This window comes from Lolium perenne, chromosome 6 (assembly GCF_019359855.2).
Source record: "Lolium perenne isolate Kyuss_39 chromosome 6, Kyuss_2.0, whole genome shotgun sequence".
Classification (NCBI taxonomy): domain Eukaryota; kingdom Viridiplantae; phylum Streptophyta; class Magnoliopsida; order Poales; family Poaceae; genus Lolium; species Lolium perenne.
The window spans coordinates 140,551,786-140,564,413 of record NC_067249.2 but is presented as its reverse complement, the minus strand read 5'-3'; the positions used below and the strand labels follow the sequence as shown (position 1 = coordinate 140,564,413).

Here is a 12,628-nt window from a genome sequence, read left to right as displayed (position 1 = left end):
ATAATGAAACCGCCTCTTCACAGCGATTTGAGCTTGTGAGCCATCCGATCGGAGAATCTAACGGACCAAAACATGCTAAGCGATCCGAACAGCCATCTCCTTCCCGAACATGCGACGATTCCCGTTAAAAAGGCCTTTTTCGCGTTCGATAGGCCCATTTTCGTTCTAGGGCTGCTACTCCCAAAATCAAGTTAGGCCGTCCCACAGGACTTGGGCCGCGAAATGGTTGCAAGGCCTATGCACTTTGGGCTTCAAACAGACTGGTCGAAGGAGAGAAAAAAAAACTATTTCTTCTGGTTCGTGTTCGTCGCCTCTTCTCCTCCGCCCCCAATTCCTCCTCCGCGTGCGCCGCCGTTCTGCCTCCGCATGCGACGCAGACTACCACAGCAGGATGGACAACGAAGGTAACGACTACATCTGGTGGTGTCCGGGTGAGACGCAGATGGCTGATGAAGCTAGATCCGTATTAGTGGTGTCGGATGGAAAATTCGTGCCCAGCGGCATATCACATATGCTCAAAGTTCGTGGTAGAGGACACCGATGTGCGGCCCTACAGGGATGGCAACCAGAGCCCTCGCGCCTAGCGACCAATCAACGGGGCTGGAGGGTCAAAGCCTTGCGTGCAGTGCAGGCCACCATCTCCATTAAGATGCCGGGCGACGAAGCTGACAGGAACAAGTCTACACACGGGCAAAGCGTCCCAAAGCCTTGGTGAGATCCTCCTTTTGCCGATGTTATTTCCTCTAGTTCCTCCGTGTGTCTTGAGCTTCACTTTCTTCTCCCCATCTCCGTGCAGGTTTTCTACATTCCTTATGGAGTACATTCTGTGTCAAATGAGAAAATTATTGTATCACTGCGGTTCATATGCAGCGGAAAGAACTGAAATCTGAGCCTCCGTATGAGCTATAAACTTAGTTTTTCTCTTGTTAAATGTATAAAAAGAGAATAGAAGTAGAATGGGCACAAACAGAAATGTGATTTATAATAGTTGGGCGAGGCAGTTTAAACAATATAAAATGCAAACGGCTAAATATTACTTCTTATATTACCCTAATCACAGAGTCTTCTCATGTGTAAACCATGGCTGATTTTCACAGGCATGTCAACTACAAAAGTTCAAGTAATTAGCATACAAGAGCATCCTAAAAACCTACATGTGGTGACACTTGCTGCAAAGGTATGGACCGTAGTTTTTTCAGTTTACTATTTTCACACCATTTTATATCTTCTTTATTGAACACTACTTTGAAAAAGATTTACTTCAGTTAATTTACACTCAGTTCCTTCTGCTGATGTTGATACCAAAGGATGAGAAGTACAAAATTGCACGTTCTGTGACAATGGTGTGATGTTTAACCGGGACAACGTGTGCTGCCCTTGGTAACAGGCACACTCTTTGTTTATTTCCTACAACTTCGTGTTTGTCATTTATTTTACATTCCCATTTATGTTATGGTGTTCCTGACATTGGCTTTATTTGAGCTGTTATTTTCAAAACTTGCAAATGGTTTTGTGGAGTTGTATAATGGCAGCCTTAGTTAGAGGTACTAAATGGTCTTAAATTTTGGCTCCTTTTTCTTTTTACTTGGCTGTCCATTATCTTCTCATTTTTTCTTCTATAGTCAGATATTATTGATAATCACTTTTCAGGGGAAGAGACCCATGGGCTAACGAAAAAATTTCACTCCAGTTTTCTGGTCCTCCGGCAGAGCATCGCCTTATCGTTTTTACCATGGCTGAATGCTCGTGACGATTTGCCCACGGTATAAGGGTTGTTGCTCTGCACGGACCTAGGCAGCCTGCCGTTAACCGGGCTGATGCCAACTGCGGTCCTTTGACATGGTCTGTTCAGGGTTAGGTACGTTCGGAGAGTTGGAGTGGCAGCCAGGCGTACCGGCGGCAAAGGAAAGCCAGAGCGGTGGCGCCGCTGATTGTACTGGCGTAGCAGGTGCGCCGTGTTCCATCTTCCCATCCCCTATCTGGGACATCGCTGCCTCCAGCGCCTCCTCCACGGCACATGGTAGAGGCCTAGAGGGATGCGGCTATAGGGCAAACCGCAGCCTCCGACGCGAATCAGTGTTTCATGCATCCACTAATTCCATCTCGTTGTTGTGATCTTCTCCAGGTTAGGTCAATCCTAATTCTTTTTTCTTATTTATCACCTTGTCACTATTATCAAGGTCCTGCTAAACTAGTGATTTATGCTTTGCTTTTAGTACTTTTTTCGTTGCAAATTGTAGGTTGAGTTAGATTGCTATCTAGATTTCATTCACATTTTTTTCTATGTAGATTCAAGTGAAGTATCTAATTCATTTGTAGCATTGCGAATTGAAATCGATAACACTATTGCTCGTAATCACTTGCTTAGTACATTTATGTACTTTCATCTCAATTACTTATTCCTGGCTCTAACAGAATTTTTATAGGCCTCGGTCCGAATAAGCGAAACAAGAAACCTAAATTTCTTTGTGTTCGTGAGGTCTTCATAGGAAGACAACTAGAAAGATGTAAAGAACATCAAAAGTTTTTTGTACTATTCTGCAACATGCATTGCCCACCTAATCGTTCATAAACATTTCTGTTTAATTTACCATTCCCTTGATAACACACTTGGGATTTATCGAAACCTGCATTGGGAGTTACTCGAAATGTCGCATCATTGATACTGAAGTTATTAAGGTGGGACCGTTAAACTTGATAAAATCCCCATTAGAAACATCTTCACTTTATAATTTAAACCCTTATTGTGCAAGCCATGGTGGAAGAGGAAACCAGTGACTGTTTCTACTTCATCCTTCCTTTTTTACGGTTAGTACATAAATATCATGCTTATCACTCTTCATAGTTCTTGGATTACATTTATATTCTTCATTATCGGAACTACATCACGGTTACCTTCTTTGGATTCTTGGAATCTGAATCATGAGCTACGTTGTTTGATTTTAACTCTTCTGCTAACATTTTCAACTGCCCTTCTTTTACAAGCAATGATATTTTTGTGATTTATATTTTCCTTTCACTTTGTTGCCTTATTGTCTTCCTGAATAAAAGCATTGCCTGAATTTGGCTCTAAAAAATCCACATACATGGCTTGCGCTCTCACTGTGAATCATTTTTGTTTCCCTATAGGTTATAGAGTGCAGCACTTATAATCCACACTTCAATGGTCAAGGAAATAGAAAAAACATTCCATTTGTCACCCTGCTGGGGCTCATGGTGAAAAAACTATATTGGTTTTCATTTTTGTAGTGATTCTTATGTTTGCTGGTGGATCCACGGTGCATCTGCTGGTGCTGGTTGGTCTGGATGTCTGTCTCATGGCGGTCCTTCCAATAGGCCTACAAAGGTTTTTGCCTCTAAAGGTTTTTAGGGGCAGTTTGAATTTTGGCATGGTACATAAAGGTTCCATAGATGAGTTGGTCTGTTGGAAAGTGCCATATTACGTCCCGGGACTAAAGATCCACGCCCTAAACCTCCAAGTTGAGGACAGCAAGCCCACCAAGCTTGGTGGGGCGGAAAACAGCAATCCAATTAACTTTGCATTTGCCGCCGGACACCGTGTCGGTACCCGCCCAAAGCCAAGCCCGGATAATCCTTCGGAGAGCTTGAAGAAACTCCGCCGGGACGTCGAGAGCTGGGAGGAGGTAGATGGTTTGGGAAGTGAGCACCGATTTGGCCAACACGGTCTGGCCTGCAATGTTGAAAGATTTTCCTTGCTAAGGGGCGAGACGGCCGGTGGCCTTGTCTTCAATATATTGTAGGTGAATGCGTTTGATTCTCTTTATGGCAATGGGAGGCCAAGATACTTCAGCGGAAAATAGGCGATGGTGGCCCGAAGGTCGGAAGTAATATCGTTGAGGTCTATGCCTATTTTGCTTTCCCCCTCGTTTCCGCATGTGCTACTTCTAGCTGCTCAATCAGTCCTTCGAACGTGAACCGGTCGACATGTTGCTACACTGTAATAAAGCATACAATCGTGATATCTTTCTACTAGTATTTTTGTCGAACTAGTTGAATGCCCGTGCGTTGCTACGGGTTAACTTTTTCAAACCAAACAAAATGTAGGTAAAAGAAGACAAACCACAAAAGTTAATGTTAGTTCAAAAACCATAGGCTCATGACTTCGGTTGAAATTTGATGATAACCTTACTCTTAAATTAAGAAAATAAGTTAAAAGAAGAAGGGAAGAAGAAAAAAATGGGTCTATCAATATTATATGATATACATGTTAGTCATATTCCTAAACATGAATTAGTCACCAAACATTGCGACGTGTCACCAAACATTGCGACGTGTTTTGCATCAACCAAATATATCTCATAGCCATGTGACAACAACATCCAGGTGCTATGCACATCACTGTTCCCTAACAACCCATGATAATATAAACCGAGAGTTGTCGTATGAGCTTCGCTGGCACTCTGCATTCCGGTGTTTCAGGTGACTTCTTGCTTGGAAACTCAACGGTAAGGATAATTTGTTTTAGTTGGATTCTTCCATGCTGCCACACAAATTGGGTCACAAGGATTTAGAAGATAGGCTATCCTGTTGGATTCTGGTTGCGGCTAAGTTCCGGCCAACTGAGCAAACAACTATGTTTTGCTCACTGTCACTGGTAGCTGTAGGGTCTGACACAACAACGATGAGCTTCGTTGCAGATTAGCCTCCGCTAACAGCCTCCCCTGCTTCAAAGATAATAAGCATAGGTCTAAAGATAACTAAAAAGTATGAGTTGACGTATACATTTGCAAAAAGTCACTGCTCAAGCGGTGAAAATGCACAGAATCTGATGGCCGTAAACCGAGGAACTCCAAGTCCATGTTTGGCAGGAGCAACACTCCTGGATGTATGATGTTATTTTGGTTCTCTGCCTAAAAGTTTTTTCTAGTAACATACCAATTGATTATGCTAACCTAGCCGTATGTCACATAACTTTGTCGTACCTTTTATTTTGTGAAAATTATTTGTGGTACTTTAGACTAAAGTACATAATCATCTTCAAAAAATCTGAATAATATAAGCTTATATGCTGAGGGCCTTGGAAATTAAGAATTATCACGAGTCGTCTATTTTTCTTGTTTCTGCAGAGAAGCATCCATACGAACAACGAGCATGATGATCTACTTTGATTAATACATCAACCTACTATCTTTACACAATAATTATTTTATATCTGATGAAACATTGTTGATTCTTATTTACACAATGGTTACAATGAGCATGACAAACAACAAGAGTAAGGGTTGGAAGGCCAACATCCAAGGCAATAGTAACTATTGGAAGAATTAAATATGCACTTCCCGGTGACAGTCAACATGGGCTTATTGTAACCACTCTGAAGCTTTCTCTACCAAATAATTTAAGTATGGGCATTGCAAGCATGCACTTTGGTTCTGGAAAGAAGTTGCAAGGTTACATACTTACTGAACTATGAAACACCTTCAGCACATCCCAGAGCGCCTCCTTTGATCATTAACCAACCATCTATGAAATAATAAAAGATCTAGTTAGGCTTAAATATGAACACAAAATGGTTGGAGAGCTAGGAATTGAAGAAAAATTACAGTGCACATATGAACATGTACTAACTTAGAGGCTTACAGTTCGCGTAGATACTTAGCAAGGAACCAGTGTATTCCGAACCAGTCGTCACATAGTGTGCAAGCCACATTTCGATCTCGGGGATTACCTAGTGGACTTGAGGGAAAAAAATACAAACATAGACCGGCATAAATTTCATCCAACCAAGCATATGTAACAAACACAAAGGAAGCTAAAGTACATATTTTTAATAGGAAGGGAGTTGCAGCCTGCAGGACAAAAAATGGTTTTAATGGCATTCAATTTATTGTAGGAAATGACATGACATCGCTGTCAAGAAACAGAGAGGAAATGACAAAATATTTCATAGCACGAATAAATATAATACTTTGATAGGCTTTGTATCACTGTAAAACTTATCATGGCATGAATTCTCTTGCAATTAAGTTTGCTGCTCTCTTCTCTTGTGATTGTAAAGCCAACCGCTACAATCTCTATGGTCGCAACAGTGTTGAACATACTGTTGAACTAGCTCTTCTAGTAGTCATTGATCTTGCTGACCTGCTTCCAGTAGTTGGCGACCAACTACTTCTTCTGAACAAGAGTGTTCTTCATGTCAAAGCATGCATCAACCTCCTTCTTACCCTGGGCGGTTATTGAAGCGACATAAGCCACTTTATATGCTATCCCTGTAATCTGAAAAATTGTGATCGATATACTGCATCAGTCAGTATTAGCAAAACAGAAAAACATCAATAGCACCTCTCCAGAGAAACAAACACAAATTTCAGATTAGGAGCACACCTCTTGCATGGTCTTTGTGACATCTGTGGTATCTGAAGTAGTTATTGTCTAAATCCTTATGTGATGATCAGTGTCAGTGCCCCACACAACACATATTTTGTCCTATATATAGATCTATACTCAAACATACATGAACATAACTTTTTAAAGATATGTACATGTATGACAATCAATACGGTGAAGCAAAAAACAATGCAATATGCACGTACTGATGTACAATTACTATTTGCAGATAGTACCTACTTGATGCATGTAGTGTGATGACGTACAAAATACTTAAGCAACTCAGTGTATAAAATTCACCTACACTGGCACATCAACAAAATTATCCATAAGCACAGATATTGCACAATACCAATTTGACTATGGTATTTTTAGAAATTGGTGTAGGACATAAATAACTTTTTTTAATGTTGGACAATGTTTAACTAACCAGGAGGAGCTCCTAGAGCTGGATGTCAGACGAGTTGATCCCAACAGCAAGATGACGGCCATCAGGAGCCTAGCTGACGCTTGTAATGCAACCATTGTTCCCCTCGACTATGAGGAGCTCAGACGTGGATCCACTTGAGTCATCCAACAAATATATCATGTCTCACAACACAATGGACAGTAGGTTGCTGCTCCCACAGTCCATCAGGTTGAGGTATGAGGTCTAGTGCATCCAGAGTCCTCTCCGCAGACTACAACAGTAATCAGTAACCATCACCAATTTCTACCACGTACATAAAGTCAATGCATTATTAGAATCACAAGTATGTCCATACCTGAGGAGTGTAGCGCATCTGCTTCGCCGGCTTGGCCTATTGAGAAGAAACTGTGTTGGCAGCGGCGCAGCCGAGAAGTTCTCACGCTTCGACGGCTTGTTCCTGAAGGCGAGGATCTGCGCGCGGTCATTGACTCCAGTAGGCCTCTTTGGATGGGTAAGCCTCCAGGGCCGCTGCATACTCCTTGTCCTTCTTGGTCTCCATGATCAGGTAGTGCGCAAGGGCCATGTTCACTGATGATCTGTCTACAGGATTTGGGATCTAACAAATTACTTAGCACTCCTACGGATTGCGCGGGATCCGACCTCCTGAAGCGGCAGCCGGTGCACGGTGGTGTTGTTCTTCTCGGAAGAGATCGAGTGGGAGCCTGCGCTGCGACGAGCTCCTCCCGGCCTCGCCCATCCCGCCGGACGCGGTTCATTCCTACCGTCGGCTGCTCGCCCTGGGTGGTAGGACGGCGCAGGGAGCGGAGGCGGCGTGATGGTTTGTCTGCCGGGGCGGTGCTCTATCTAGGAAGATTAATTGATTCCATACCAGGGCAAGTACAGATACATCTGCGGGAATTAAACATCCTATACTTAATTTGTATTGATTAAGAATCATTTTGATTGATTGATTCCATAAATCACACGCGGGGAGTGGAAAAGTGTGGGGCGATGTAGAGACCGTGAGATTAGATTGGATGGTCCGGATTCTTTCAATGACGACCATCAAACGCGTTGAGTGTCAAACGACCAACTCCAATTTCTATCTATCTACACTACTTAAAAAGGAGGAACTTCCTCCGTTTTCTGCCAATACGTCAAATCCTTCGTCGTCCTGCTCGTCGACCTTCCGCTCGCCCGCATGCGCGTACATGGGCCAGGCCCACCTATCGCGTAGGTCGCGCCCCCTCGCTCTTCTCTACCTTCACGGACCCCATCCCGTCCAACCCTAGCCGTCTCTGCCTCCCCCCACACGATCTGATTCCTCCTTCTCCACGCGACCCCAATCCCGTGCGATGGTGGCGGCGCTGCTGGTGAACTTGACGGCCGATCGGAGCCTTGGCCGGTGCACGTCGTGCTGGGCGCCGATGCCACCATGGCCAACATCGCGCGCGCCGCCGTCGCCGCCTCCATCGCCCAGGGACGCAGGCCGCCGCTCCCCGCCTCCATCGCCCAGGGACGCAGGCCGCCGCTCCCCGCCTCCATCGCCAAGGGACGCAGGCCGCCGCTCCCCGCCGACGCGAACAACGTCGACGCGGCCGCATGGTTCGAGCTGCATCTCTCCAAGTATTCCACGATGGTAATAGAACATCGTTCGATTTCTGAAACTGTCCACTGTATCAATCGCTCATCGCTAATGATGGATTCTTCGTCTCTTGCAGCGCTGAACCCTGACGAGAAGGTGCTGGATCTGGGGTCGCGCAACTTCTTCCTCTGCGCCATAAGATTCTGAATGGATTATCTGTATCTCGCACCGCCGCCTCCACAGTGCTCCCTCTCGTTGAACCTCAAGAGTTAAGAGTGATCATACATGCTTAGCACTTTTTTTTGATACATATATTGTCCGGTTCAACTGAAGAGAATGATCAAATTAATGATCCTTCCGCTTATTCAGATTTCAAATACTTAGTGATGGTTTTCTATAAGCCTTTTCTTGTCATCTTGTGCTAGCTAGGTTTCATTTTGTTTCAAGTACAAAATGCTCATATTAGTTATAAAGCTTTTCTGGTCTTATTTTGTAGGGTGAATATCACGAGAGGATCAGAGTGTACAATTTGTAAACAAAAAAAACTCAAGTTCGACCTGCTCTTATATAATCCTTCGCAATTGCGTTGAATTTGTGGTGCCTTAGTTTGACCCATTTTTATTGCTAATGAATTGTGATTCTGGTTGACACCAGGTGGTGTGGAGGTACCTCGCAGCCTTGTCGACAGGGAGAGTATGCCAGAAGAGTTTCAGCCAGCCACCCCTAAGGGGCTTCACCCTAAATGGTGTTACATATGGAGTGTTGGCCCTCTCCCGTCAAACATCCACTTCAAGGTTGTCATTTCACATGATCCCTTTAGTGGAATGTGAAGTCTGAATGGATTGCATGGATAAGACCTCACCATTTATCAGTGTCACATACTGAACTCAGAGCCTATTATCTTACCGAAATGGAAACAGACAATTCCTGGGGTGCAAAAATGATTTATGCAATTGAGGTACACATACAATGCACAAGCTTCTTCTAAATTGATGTTTCTTGTGGTTTATATATGAAAACTCTGTGTGATACGATTTTCAGAAGTTTGTTCCTCTTACTATTATGTAGGTTGTTGCTGAAGATGGCTGCGATTTAAGCTTCTTGTGGTTTAAGCTTCTCTCCAAGTATTCCCTCGACGGTAGGAGAGCCTCGTTCGATTTCTGTAATGGCTGCGATTTGATTTGGCTTTGTCAAAGGATGTGTTTACCTCTTTGATGAAGGAGTTAGTGTTTTAGTTCTCTACAGTTGTTGTAAAATTTTCTGATATACATGTTCTTAAAGTAATGCAAAGTCTCAGTATTTTCAGTACTACAAGTAATACAGGTTAGCCTTGCCATTTTTTCTGGATACTGAATTGATCTACACTCGGGCTGATGGAAGGATATGCTTGTTCATATTAGTTGTAAAGGTCACAGCTATGGATATTAATTATGGTACAATTTTCAATATTTTTTTTCTGACTTACAAGTGCTGATTTTCATAACATAGTTGATCTCGTCATCATATAAATCAAGCTCTAATATCCGAGTTTTTCTTTTAAAAGCAACTGTGTGTAAGGATGTAAAACAAAATACAAAAATACATGAAAAGGATACAACTCTCAGTATTTTTGATGTGTTCCATTTGTACAGCTGGAGTGACTTACCGGTGGCGAGTAGCTGGAATGCAGTGACCAAGTAGCTAAAGAGAATCAAAGCCCTGTGGAGGGTCTCGTCAATAGTATGTACTCTCAATTCTCATAATATGTTTGATAACCTCATGATAATTGTCAGAATCATGTTTGATCTAACGAATTATTTACTTACCAACTCTATATATTTCTAAAAAGCTATTCTCACACATTGCGACTGATGCGACGCTTAAACAATTGGGCCACTTTGCTGAAGCAACCAATGTTCCTAATTATACCAATATATCTAGGGGAGTATGTTGAGCAAGATCTCTCGGTTATTAATCTGAAAGGGAATGTTGCTTTTTAGGTGTGTTGGCTGCCGATTAATCCAATAACTCATACAGGGTTAGAATTTTAAATACGACATTGTTAGCTAATACTTGTATCTTCATTATTCCCAATTTCTTACACAAAGGTTGCCTTGGATGATTCCCCAGGCAACCTACCATATCCATGCTAAGTAAGTAAGTATGTCCATTTTGTCCTCTTCTTAAGTTATAGTTGATGTTCTGTTGTAGTAAACTGATGTTACTTGTGAAAACTGAATAAATGTTAACGTAGAAACGAAGTGTTTTGAGAGTGACATTGGCCTTGCTATCTTAGGAGTATCAAACATATAGATATTTTACAGGTTAAAACTAACTCATCACAAACTGAGTAATCACTAGTGTCTAAAAAAGAATCTCACAGTAGTGCCTCTCGTACCTCCCTCAGTTAACGATCTTAATCACCATTAATCACCGTTTCCCCTCCTTCCAACATCAATTAGCCACTACCGGTACTCTTAGTTATCACCATCATCAACCACCATAATCACAACATTTGACTCCATCGAAACTTATGTATTTCCTCCAGCCCCTATTACTTATTGTTAATATGGAAAGAGCTCCTGGTTTGTATATGATAGGGTCATGGCATATAGAAAAAATGAGTGGCAACAACATGTTAATAGTTTTGTTACGCGATAGTACGAAAAACAATACTTCCATGTTATCTTTGTTTGATCGAGTTAACTGAACAATGTATAAAACATTGAGATAAATCAAATTAGTTGTGTTCATATTAGGTTCTGTAGTGCTAGAAATGGCCTGACCAGATGAAACTAATTACAATCTAGCCACAGATCCATATGCCTCCCAGCAAGTTGTGGCGCTTTTTTTCCCTGTTGTGGAACTTAAAGCATATGCGGACCAGTGACAACCTTGATGATAAAAAAGTATGTACCACTTGAAGCATATGTTCCTCCCAGCAAAAGAATTTGCAAAGTGTCACCACAGAAGCAAGTCTGCCAAAAAAAAAAGGTGATTTCGTTGAGAAATGCGGGCCTAGATATTGGAGCAGTACATCCTGTTGAGATGATCTTGCAATATCATTTTCTCACAACTGAAGAAGTTGAGTGCATCAAAGTCTTCAATTTATTGACCAAAGTGGTGATTAAGAATTGATGGCCGTTCTTCTGTATAGTAATGAGACGCATTGTTGACCTCCTGTTATTTTTTTTGTCATTGTAACGGAAGCTCAGGCTGTTCTTTATAGTAATATATATCATTCGTGCTCAATCCAGTTTCTTATTTCAGACATTTTTTTAGTGCTTATTTCGAAGCATGGACATGTATATGTTCAGGGGATATTGGATACTAACTGAAATTTTTTCCTTATTTCATTTCATCTAAATTAGTTAGTACATATTGGAGACTTAATTATTGTTGTTGATCTAAGTAATCAGCAGAAAAAATCTTTCATGGGGAATTGTATGTTTCATACACAGTAAAACACAATGAATAAATAGCAGGATCCTGCTACGTTATGGAAAGACAAGATGAGTTGACATAAGGAACTTAACCTATCACTGTGATATGCAGGGAACCTGTACTAGCTATGACAGTGATATGCGGTAGCGAAGACTATATGTTGGCAGCTGGCTTCCATGGAAGTGGAAGAGTGCAGGGAGTAGAGCTCGGACATAGTAGACAGGCGGAGTACTGAATGATGTGCTAGCTGATCGATTAACAACTAACGGCTACCTTTGGCCAACCTAAAGGCTTGCGGTTTTAAATTTCAATCAGTTCAATTGCATTGAGGGCATCTTGATTATATAATTGTGTTGATATTTTGCTGCAACTTTAAGCTGACTAATTATCATTTAGAAAGTGACTTAAATACTTTGTTGAATACTGGAAGAGCCAAACACCAAGTAGTTTTAGCAATACTGTAAAAATAAATGTCTTTTCGAAAACAGTGATATTGTATGTAGATCCAAGGCACATCAGACTGGTATTTCAATACTGGTTTAAAAAACACTGAGTTACGAACGTACCATGAATTTAGATGGCAACAAGGAACCTCAGTTGAACATGCGCTACAACATAATGAAAAATAGAGGTATTTTGCTCCAACCGCCAATTTCATATCACAGGGTGTAATGCCCAGATGTCAAATTTAAAATAACAGCCACTGAAATACTTGCATCTTTACCATGTCAATCTAAAGTGGGTGGAAATTCAGATGGTTGACCCTAATTACTTGTCGCGGAGCAGAGGATGACGAGCTCGATGAGACCCAGGGTGCCAGGGCAGAAACACCCCTATCATGACGCCGAGGATGGTGATCTTCA

General features: G+C 42.0%; 1 long non-coding RNA gene across 9 annotated transcripts; it reads left to right on the top strand.

Moving 5' to 3' along the window:
• The first annotated feature begins 293 nt into the window (after positions 1–293).
• LOC127326556 (uncharacterized) lies at positions 294–12,327 on the top strand. Of its 9 annotated transcripts, XR_011747290.1 has the most exons (8): positions 294–896; positions 1,098–1,544; positions 1,651–1,763; positions 1,853–8,396; positions 8,479–9,300; positions 9,411–9,750; positions 9,974–10,061; positions 10,171–11,594. It is a non-coding gene; the product is annotated as an uncharacterized lncRNA (long non-coding RNA). The 9 variants fall into 9 exon arrangements; XR_007867969.2 differs by lacking the exon at positions 10,171–11,594 and adding an exon at positions 11,877–12,327 and having other exon boundaries at positions 1,098–8,396; positions 9,411–9,480; XR_011747291.1 differs by lacking the exon at positions 10,171–11,594 and adding an exon at positions 11,877–12,327 and having other exon boundaries at positions 1,098–8,396; positions 9,411–9,775.
• The last annotated feature ends 301 nt before the right edge of the window (positions 12,328–12,628 follow it).